Below are 11,306 nucleotides of genomic sequence, written 5' to 3' on the forward strand. Positions count from 1 at the left end.
AGGTTGCCTGTCTGCAGGTAAGAAGGAGGCCAAAGAGAAACAGACCCAAAAATGGGGGTGGAAGAGTGACCTGATGACAGTGTTAGATCACCTGGATGTAGCCGTGCCTGACCTCCACCCCATTCTTTCTGGTGTCCTGAACTAGTAAATCCCCTTTTTTAGCTGAAGAAATCTGCCTTGGGTTTTTGTCACTTGCTGCCAAAGAATCTTTGCTGACCCAGTCATGCCCACATCTGTATATCTTATCAGGTATACCCCTCCCAGCATGGAGGCAGTGCGGAATTAGTGTTGCCCCACTTGTTAGAGAAGGCCTGTACCTTTATCCAGGTGTTCTGTGGACCGTCCCACCAGGAGGAACTTGAAGTAGAGGAAGGCAGCCAGCGCCAGTGGTGGGTGGGGTGGATGCGGGGTGGAAGCCTCTGGAATTGGAGGGACCTGAGTCTGAACGCCAGCCAGCACCACCATCCCCTGAGGTGTGGCCTCAGCAAGTTGCCTGCCCTCACTGAGCCTGTTTGTCATCTGTGAAGTGGGACGGGAACAGTTGCTGCCGCGCCAGCTGTGCTGAGAAGTGGAAGAAATGAGGTGTGCAGCATCACGCCTTTGCAGGGCCTGGGTCCGGGTTCGTGGTCTCCCTGGCTGTGCCCCCCAGCCCCCCACATAGAGCCTTCTCCCCTCCACTGCTGACCACCACAGCCCTTGGTGATGCATTGTTCAAATGCCAGAACCCAAGGTTGCAAAACAAAAAGTTTCCATTTTTCATCCCAGAGAGACCTTGTTAGGAAAATATTTGTAGCTGGTTGTTTGAAAAGTACCCTACAGTTTGGCCTGGACAGGGTAACCCAAAAAAAGAAAAAAATATCCCGAGCCAAACGTCTCCCTGGTCAGTGGAGTACGGTCTTGCTGACGGTAGCTGCAGGCTGTAGCCCAGCCGGGCCGGAACCACCCAGAGTGGAGGACTCCCTTCCAAGGGGAACTGCCCACCTCCACCTGTGCAGCTCCCCTGAGGCAGCCCTGCCATGTGCTCCTTTCTGGGGGTGCCAGGCAGGGCAGTGGGCACAGGCGGGAGCCCCTGCCCGCCTTGGGCTTTGCTCCTGAGTTTACTTGGGATGTGCTGCATGCCTTGGGGCCTCAGTTTCCTCCTCTGTAAAATGGGGAAGTAACGACCTGTCTCAGGGCAGCTGTGAAGATGAAATGATCAAACACACAAGGCCTTGGGCATGGTGCCTGGCGCCTAATAAATGTGCTGCCGTCCTCGTCATCTGGCAAAGCAGCAGTGGAGAGGAACGAGACGGCACGTGCCGCCCGTAGAAGGGGTTCAGCAAATGGCCTTTCCTACCAGAGACAGAGGCGAGAGCGCCCAGGCCCCACGAGCCCGCCGGTTGGCTGCTGGTGGAGGTCGCGGGTCCCCCGGTGCAGGTGTGCCTGGCTTCCTTGCACCCAACACAGCTCGCCCCCGCCCTGTGCCGAGTGGGCCAAGGGCGGGCCTTGGGCAGGCCTGCTCTGTTTACCTTGGTTTCTTTGGAGCTGCCCAGAGGGATCCCGGAGTGGGCTGATGGGCACCGCACTGCTTTGGGAGGTTTTAGGCCCACATTATAACCCTGGCACTTAAAAGGAATTGCGGTCACTGCTGGGAGCATAGCAAAAGCTGCAGCCTTATTTGGTCTGGAAACTTCTTTGCTTGCAGGAAAAGCGGAGTGGGGAAGCAGCCTCTCGTGTGGGTGGGCAGACTGGGGCCAGTTCTTTGTTACCCCGGGATATGAATTACTTCGCTCCCTCACTTCTGGCCTTCTCCACTGAAGCCACAGCTCACGATCTCCCCGGCCCTCAGCTGCCAATGAGCTATTTTGTTGTGCAGCTTTATCGAGGTGTAACTGTCATGCCATAGAATGCACTCGTTGTAAGTGTACTATTCAGATTCGATGATGTTAGTAAACATGGGGCTGGGCCACCCAACCCCACCCGTCCCTACTGCTGGGTGCTGGTCTGGAGTTAATCTCTGCTCCTGCCCTCAGGCCCAGGCAGTCACCAATCAGCTTTCTGTCCCTATAAATTCGCCTTTTCTGGAAACTTCATATAAATATAGACTGTCCCCAAGTCCCAGTGGTTTTGATGTGATGATTTTTTGACTTTACAATGGTGCAAAGGCTGATATGCATTCAGTAGAAACCACCATGCTGTGTTCACGTTCAGTACAGTATTCAGTAAATGATGTGAGAAATTCAACACTGTATTAAATAGGTTCTGTGTTAGATGGGTGTGCTCAGTAAGTGTTCTGAGCATGTGTAGGGTAGGCTAGGCTAAGCTATGAGGCCCAGGAGGTCAGGTGTATTGAAAGCATTTTCAATTTGCAATATTTTCAGTTCCCCATGGATTTGTGCGGATTTCCATCATGAGTGGAGGAACATCTGTATCCAGCCCCTTGCATCCGGGTTCTTCTACTTCACCTGATGCTTTTGAGGTTCGCCCATGTGGTGGCATGTATCAGTGTTTCAGCCCTTTTTATCGTCAAACAATGACCGGTCGTATGGATATACCCATTTAGTGTATCCATTCATCTACTGGATATTCAGAGTGCCTCCGCTTTTTGGCTGTTGTGACCCATGAGGCTGCTATGAATATTAATTGTTCAAGTCCTTCCGTGAAAACATGCATTTTCATTTTTCTTGGGTAGATTCTTAGAAGTGGAATTGCTGGGTCATATGATAATAAGTTAGTTTATTTATTTAAGAAACTACCAAGCTTTTCCAGAGAGTTATACCATTTTACATTCCTACCAGCTATGTATGCAGGTTCCAGTGTGTCTGTTCTTGCCGACATTTGGTATTGTCTGATTATGATTACTATTACCGCCATGTTAGTGGGTATATACTATGATCTGACTGTATTTTTAATTTGTATTTTCTTAAAGACTAAGGATGCTGAGCACCTTTCTCATGTGCTTATGGGACATTTCAGTATCTCCTTTGGTAAATTTTTTTTTCTTTTTTCTTTCTCTCTCTCTCTCTCTTTCTCCTTCCTTCCTTCCTTCCTTCCTTCCTTGCTTCCTTCCTTCCTTCTCTCTGTCTCTCTTTCTTTCTCTCTCTCTCTCTCTTTTCTTTTCTTTCTTTTCTTCTTTCTTTCTTGCCTGTCTTTGTAGCTCAGGCTGGAGTGCAGTGGTGCAAACAGAGCTCACTACAATCTCGACCTCCCGGGCTCAAGGGATCCTCCAACCTCAGCCTCCCCGAGTAGCTTACAGGCGCATGCCACCACACCTGGCTAATTTTTTTTTTTTTTTAATAAAGATGAGGTTTTTGCCATGTTGCCCAGGCTGATCTCAAACTCCTGGGCTCAAGCAGTTTGCCCACCTTGGCCTCCCAAAGTGCTGGGATTACAGGTGTGAGCCACCACACCTGGCCTCTTTTATTATTATATATATTTTCGTAGAGACAGAGTCTTGCTTTTTTGCCCAGGTTGGTCTTGAACTCCCAGGCTTAAGCCATCCTTCTGCCTCAGCCTCCCAAAATACTGGGATTATAGGCGTGAGTTACCGTGCCTGGCCCTTTGGTGAAATTTCTATTCAAATCTTTTGCTCATTTTTAAGATAAGTTGAAATGTCCTATTATTGAGATGTAAGATATCTTTAGGCCGGGCATGGTGGCTCATGCCTGTAATCTCAGCACTTTGGGAGGCCAAGGCGGGCAGATCACGAGGTCAAGAGATCGAGACCATCCTGGCCAACATGGTGAAACCCCGTCTCTACTAAAAATACAAAAATTAGCTGGGTGTGGTGGTGCGCACCTGTAATCCCAGCTACTCAGGAGGCTGAGGCAGGAGAATCGCTTGAACCTGGGAGGCACAGGTTGTAGTGAGCCCAGATCATGCCACTGCACTCCAGCCTGGGCAACAGAGGGAGACCCTGTCTCAAAAACAAAAACAAAAACAAAAACAAAATACTTACATAGCCTGGATAGAAGTCTTTTATCAGATGTATGATATGCAAATATTATCTCCCAGTCTTTGGATTCTGTTTTCATTTCCTTAATATTATCTTTGGAAGTGCAAAAGTTTTAATTTTATAAAGTCCAGTTTATCGATTTTTTTTTCTTTTATGGCTGTACTTTTGGTGTCATGCCTAACATCTCTTTACCTAAATTAAGATCACAGAGGTTTTTCCTATGTTTTCTTTTAGACACTGTACAGATTTAGTTCTTATGTTTAGGTCTGTGATCGTCTTGAGTTCATTTTCACGTATGTGTTGGTATAAGGCAAGGGCCAGAGGTTGGTTGGGTTAGCTGGTTTGTTATTGCATGCGGATCTCCAGTTGTCCCAGCAATTGTTGAAAGACTCCTGTTTCTTCATGGAATTGCCTTGGCATCTTGTTAAATATTGTTTGAGCATAAATGGAGGGGTTCATTTCTGGGTTCTCAATTCTGTGCCATGCCAATGCCACAGGCTCCTCCCGTCCCCACCACGAGGGCGGCCTTCTGGTCATGGCGACATTGCAAGTTTACGCTTAGAGGCACGTGCCCCCTGACCCGTCTCTGACTCAGCGAAAATGGAAAGAGTTTTGGAAACATATAGCCACACTCAAGATAAACACCGCGGTATCCCAGACCACAGAGGGAAACAGGGCCGGCCGGGTGCGGTGGGAGGCTGAGACGGGCGGATCACCTGAGGTCAGGAATTTGAGACCAGCCTGGCCAACATGGTGAAACCCCATCTCTACTAAAAATATAAAATTAGCCTGGCGTGGTGGCGTGTCCCTGTAATCCAGCTTATTTGGGAGGCTGAGGCAGGAGAATTGCTTGAACCCACGAGGCGGAGGAGGTTGCAGTGAGCCCAGATCGCGCCACTGCATTCCAACCTGGGTGACAGAGCGAGACTCTGTCTCAAAAAAAAAAAAAGAAAGAAAAAGAAACAGGGCTGGCTGAGGAGGGGACGCTGTGGACCTGCTAGGGTCCTCGTCTGTCGGGAGCAGGGGCAGCCTGGAGCCTTTTTCCTGTGGGCAAAAGGAACACAAATGGCAAGGTGGGATCTGAGCCAGGCTCACACTATGAAACTAGATGGTAAGGAAGGACTTTCTGATTCATCAGAGGAAAAAAAAAAAAAAAAAGACTGTTCCAGTTACTATGGCTGCATAACACATCTACCCAAAACAGCCATTTATCATATTCGTGGGTTCTGTGGCTCAAGAATTTGGACAGAGCACAGTGAACATGGAGATTCGAGAGGCCGGTGCTTGCCTCAAGGTGGGACTGACCCTGAGGTGAAATTTGCCCCGGGGGCTGTGGTGGGTTCAGGCCGACCTTGTCCCCTGCTGAGACCCCATGTTTGCTTAGCTCCCCAGCACCCACCCTGAGAGTCGCCCAGTGAGTCGCATGCCCCTGACTCAGGCTGTCTTCTGGGCACCGGACTTGAGCGTCAGTCCCCAGCCTCTCAGCCCTAGGTGCCAGTCATGTGCTGATTATCTCCAGCTTTGATCCCTCCCCACACTCCACGTACCACTTACATTCCCCCTGGGATGTTTAGTAGGCGGGCGAGTGCAGCACCTCCAGAATCCAACGCCTGGTGTGCCCCTGGGGAGTGGACTGAACACTTCCCTCCCCAAAGGTAAGTCCATATCCTAATCCCCGAACCTGCCAATGTGACCTTATCTAGGAAAAGAGTCGTCGCAGATGTAATTAAGTAAAGGTTCTTGAGATCATCCTGGGTTACCTGGATGGGCCCTAAAGCCAATGACAGAAGTCCTTCAAGAGACACGTGAGAAGATCAGGAGGCTGCCTGCAAACACAGGCAGAGGCTGGCATGGTGCAGCCACAAGCCAAGGAATGCAGAGCCCCCAGAAGCCGGAAGTCGCAGAACAGAGCCACCCCTCGAGATTTTATCTTGAAGAGAGAGAATCAGTTTCTGGGTTTGTTGTCATTGTTGCTGTTTTTTGAGACAGAGTTTCACTCTTGTTGCCCAGGCTGGAGTGCAGTGGCGCAATCTTGGCTCACTGCAACCTCCGTCTCCCGGATTCAAGCGATTCTCCTGCCTCAGCCTTCCGAGTAGCTGGAATTACACCTGGAATGACAGATGCCCACCACCACGCCCAGCTAATTTTTTTATATTTTTAGTAGAGAGGGTCTTCGCCATGTTGGCCAGGCTAGTTTCGAACTCCTGACCTCAGATGATCCACCCTCCTCGGCCTCCCAAACTGTTAGGATTATAGGCGCGAGCCACCACACCTGGCCGTTGTTGCTTTTGAGTCAGCATCTCAGTGTGTGGCCCAGGCTGGGGTGCAGTGGTGCGATTATAGCTCGCTGCAGCTTCAGCCTCCTGGGTTCGAGTGATCCTCCTGCCTCAGCCTTCCAAAGGGCTGGGATTACAGGCGTGCGCCACCGCATCTGGCCTTCTTACATCTTTTCTCCTGTATTCTATCTCTCCATCTCTTACTTTTTTAAACAATGAGATGTTCCTCAGCCTTATTTTCCAACCTTATTTTTGTTTAGGTTTTAAAAATTCACACCATTTTCCTTTCAGCATCCGAGAGCCCTTCCCTCGTGTCCACTTTTGCAGTGCTCTCCCTGCATGGCTGTGTCTCCTCTTTTCTCTCTGCGGGTGTGGTTTTGTAGAGTGTGATGCTTTCTTTTTCCTGCAGTGTTTTGATTCTGAACGGCTTCCGTCTGCCTTTCGCACTGCTTTCTGCAGATTCTGCTAGGTGTCCCCTCCTATCAGCCAGGGACTGAATCTCCCAGACTGTGCGGAGGACCCGCTGACCGTGGGCTTCGCTGAGGCGTCAGCTGCCGGCCGATGAGCCAGGGGGCAGAAGTCTTCCCCCCGAAAGTGCCAGGTTGCAATCCCAGTCTCTGTTTATACACCCACTTAATCACCCTCCACGCAGTACGGGGTCCCCCTGCCCAGCTATGCCTTGGGACTCTCGAGCACACTCCTTCTGTTTTACCCCCTGCAGAGCCTGGTCGGGTATTTGGTCTTTTCTCACAGTAGAGGAGGAGGCTTCTCTGAGTGGCAGATGGGATTAGAAGATCTGATTGCTGCTGCTTTTATAAAAATTGTAAAATACTATATAACATGAAATTTAACATTTTAACCATTGTGTAACCAAGCATACAACTTAGTGGCATCCCTTACATTCCCAGCATTGTGCAACCATCACCACCATCTGTCTCCAGAACTTTCTCATCTTCCCACATGGAAACTCCGTCCCCATCAAATACCAACTCCCCAGCCCGGCCCCCAGCCGCTGGAATCTCTATTCATTTTCTGTCTCCATGACTGATCGCTTCTTTTAAAGACTTTCCATTCACCCACCTTATTTTAGTTCCTGCCCCCCACCCCCCACACTTCTTGGCCTCCCAGGGCACCCAGTTCCTGAGCCTTTAGGTGATTCCGTGGCATCAGTTTATTTAGTGGCCTTGTGTAGATGTGTGTGTTCAATCCGCCAACATTATATGGACGTTTCTCTGTATGGGGGGTCCCAGGGGTACCAGTCCATGACCTGTTAGGAATTGGGCCGTACAGCAGGAGGTGAGCGGTGGGTGAACGAGTGAAGAAGCTTCATCTGTATTTACAGCCACTCCCCATTGCTCGCATCACCGCCTGAGCTCCGCCTCCTGTCAGATCAGCGGCGGCCTTAGGTTCTCATAGGAGCGCGACCCCTATTGTGAACTGCGCATGCGCGGGATCCAGGCTGCGCGCTCCTTTATGAGTCTCACTGCAACGTCCACCTCCCAGGTTCAAAGCGATTCTCCAGTCTCTAATGCCTGGTGATCTGTCACTGTCTCCCATCACCCTAAGATGGGATCGTCTAGTTGCAGGAAAACAAGCTCAGGGCTCCCACTGATTCTACATTATGGTGAATTGTAGAGTTATTTTATTATATTTTACAATGTCAATAATAGATATAAAGTGTGCAATAAATGTCACACGCTTGGGTCATCCTGAAATCACTTCCCCTGCCGCCCCACGGCCTGGTCCGTGCAGAAACTGTCTTCCATGAAAACGGTCCCTGGTGCCAAAACGGGCTGGGGACTGTTGCTCTGTAATATTTAAGTTATCTTTTGCAGAGACTTTGTTTTTTGAAACAGGGTCTGGCTCTGTTGGCCAGGCTGGAGTGCAGTGGCACAATCACGGTTCATTGTAGCCTCAATCTCCCAGGCTCCAGGGATCCTCCCACCTCAGCTTCCTGAGTAGCTGGGACTACAGACACACGCCACCATGCCCAGCTAATTTAAAAAAAAAATTTTTTTAGTAGAGATAGGGTCTTGCTATATTGCCCAGGCTGGTCTGCTGGGCTAAGTGATTCTCTTGCCTCAGGCTCCCAAAGTGTTGGGGTTACAGGCACGAGTCACCATGCCTGGCCCTTTGCAGATATTTTGTAAGCAACTAGGAGAATCATTTTATAATCACATTATACTACATAATCATTTAATGTTAGTGCTTAATGACAGAAGTTGGAGATGAAACTACATAATCAGCATGCTCACACTTACGCCAAACACACACATATGCACAGAAAAGATGGAGCTGGGTGTGGTGGCGCACGCCTGTAGTCCCAGCTCCTCAGAAAGCCAAGGCGGGAGGATCGCTTGAGCCCAGGAGTCCCAGGCCAGCCTGGGCAACATAGTGAGACCTCTAAAATTAAAAAAGGAAAAAGAAAAGATACAAAGGCGTATGGCCACTATAAACACCTCTGATCTTTGAGATTTGGTGTGATTCTTGGTCTCTCGTTTATACTTAAAAAGTTTCTCCAATGTTGAATGTCGGTTCTATAATCAGAACAGGACAATTCCTGCTGGTTTTCCAGTTAGGCAGCCGATGGGGTCGCAGCTGCTCCCATTTTTCAGCAAGTGCCAAGGAAAGGCCAGATTTCCAGTGCGTCTGGGGTCCTCCACGTTCTTTCTCCATCCCAGGCCTGTGTGGTCTTGGTGGCTGTGGGCTGGGGTGAGGCACAGGTGGGCAGTGAGGAGAGGGAAATTGGCCCAGTTTGTGTCTTAGAAAAATCCTTCTGGTGGCTGCCCTGAGGAGGTGTCTGAGGTGGAAAACCTGCCAGCAGCTATAGTCTGGAGAGGCCAGGTGGGGTACAGAGGGGCGCATCTGCTGACTATGCGTGGGCTCAGTCATCAGAACTTGCAAACAGGCCTTCTGCAGGGGTGAGGGGCTGGGAAGATCCCCACGCTTCTGGCTTGGGGGGCCAGTGACTTAATGGCTCAGGAAGCGCTGTCCAAGTGTTCTTAATAATAATAATTGTGTTTCTTTCTTGTTGAATGCACATATGCTACCCAGAAGTCCTGCACTCCTGGAAATGCTTGTGTATGCAGAATTCCGGGTTTTCTAGTGATGTCAGGCTGATTGGCATCTGCCAGACAATTCTACAGAGCTCCCTGGGGCCCCTCGCCGTGAGCAGAAGCAGGGAAGGCTGCAGCTTCCCCCCTCCCCCGCTGAGAGCTCTTTGTCCTCATTGTAGCAGCGGTGGACGCAGCTCTGGGTCTGGCCCTTTCCAAGTCAGCCGGACAGGGTCCGAGCTCCTCCTGTCACTTGGGTCAGCCGAACAGGGGCCAAGCTCCTCCTGTGACAGGCCCGCTGTGTCGCATGGCAGGTGTCAGTACCTGCGTGTCTGCTGGTAGAACTGTGTGATTCTCTGACAGAGGTTTTGACACCTTGGTACGTTCTGCACCTTGGTTGCTGGGGGAGACATCTGACATCAGCCCTGCCAGGAGAGCCCAGCTGTGGTTTCAGGTGTGCGTGGCCCCAGGGAATGGGTTATGGGGGTCTCAGCCAGTCACGGCAAGCCTGTCCCCTTGACCTGTGCCTATTCTAGGTGGTCCTGGGAGCCTGATTCCAGGGGAACCTGAGAACCTGGTTCTGTTTAACGAACAGAGGAGGGGAGGACAGCTGGGGGCCTCTGGGAAAGATCTGATTTACATTTTCTTTCTTTTTCTGAGGCAGGGTCTCGCTCTGTTGCCCAGGCTGGAGTACAGTGATGTAATCACAGCTCACTGCAGCCTCAACCTCCTGGGCTCAAGCGATCTTCCTGCCTCATCCTCCCCTGCAGCTGAGACTACAGGCGTGCGCCACCAACATCTGGCTACTTTTTGTATCTTTTGTAGAAATAGGGTTTCACTCATTGCCCAGGCTGCTCAAACTCCTGGGCTGAAGCAGTTCATCTGCCTCGGCCTCCCAAAGTGCTGGGATTACAGGTGTGAGCCACCATGCTGGTTCTGTTTTTAAGGTTGTACTCTGTCACCCAGGCTGGAGTGCGGTGGCACAATCACAGCTCACTGCATGTAACCTCTGCCTCCTGGCTTGAAGCAATCCTCGCACCTCACACTCCTGAGTAGTCATTTGTTCCAGCAGCCATAGTTACTCTCCAGGTAATGAATGCACCCAGTGGAGAATCTTCTAACTTTCTGCCCAGGGAGCTGGGGTCTCCCCCGACCAGTGTGCACTTTGATTTTTCATTCAGTGTTCAGAATGAGCGTCATCCCTATCCTGGTCCCACCTGGTGCCCCGAATGCAGACCCGAGCTTTGTTGGAGATGGAGGATACTAAGCATTCGTTTTTGGATGCAGGCTCCATGCTGGGCTCGGGGTTGGCTGGAGAGCGTGAGATGGTGGAGGAGACGCACTTTCCCCGCCAAGAGCGAGAAGAGCCTGTTGATTATGCTCGCTCACGGTTCTGGAGCCCCAACATCTGGCTGCAGAGTCCACTTCTGCTGCCTCCTGGCTTTGTGACAAGCCACTCAACCCCTTCAGACCTCCGTGGCCTCGCCTGTAAAACGAGGATAGTGCTAGGAACAGTAGTATCCGGCGCTGTGGGGGCCTGAGTGATTAACTTCCTTACAACGCCAGGAACCGCCCTGGCCCGGAGTGAGGGCTACATGCAAGTCGTTATTAGTGAAGTCACGTTCGAGTCTGTGTTGTGTGCCGGGCGTTATGCCGAGTCCTGCACCTGCACTGCGTCCTTTCATCTGCATGGCAGCTCTGTGGGGTCGTTTCAGCGAAATCTTTCCCTGGGAGAAATTCCTGGGAATAGGCAGTGCCAGCTCACTTCTGCGACTTTCAACAGCCTGGGGTCCCCAGTTGCTTACTGCACCCCAGTTGCTTACTGCAATGGGGTCCTCACCCAGCACGGGCCTCCCTGTCCAGGCTGGATGGCGGAGGCTTCTGGTCTCAAGCCACTCTGGGGCTGTGGGAGTCGGTTGGACAGGGACATGATGTCTGCAAGCAGTTTGTATGAGGGGGACCTGAGATTGGGGCAGGGGGTATCGTGGGAGGCTTTTGAGCTCCAGGGCCCTCAGTACATGGACCCCTCCTCCCCAGCCATGC

The sequence above is a fragment of the Mandrillus leucophaeus genome, unplaced genomic scaffold, assembly GCF_000951045.1.
Source record: "Mandrillus leucophaeus isolate KB7577 unplaced genomic scaffold, Mleu.le_1.0 Scaffold30, whole genome shotgun sequence".
NCBI classification, from domain to species: domain Eukaryota; kingdom Metazoa; phylum Chordata; class Mammalia; order Primates; family Cercopithecidae; genus Mandrillus; species Mandrillus leucophaeus.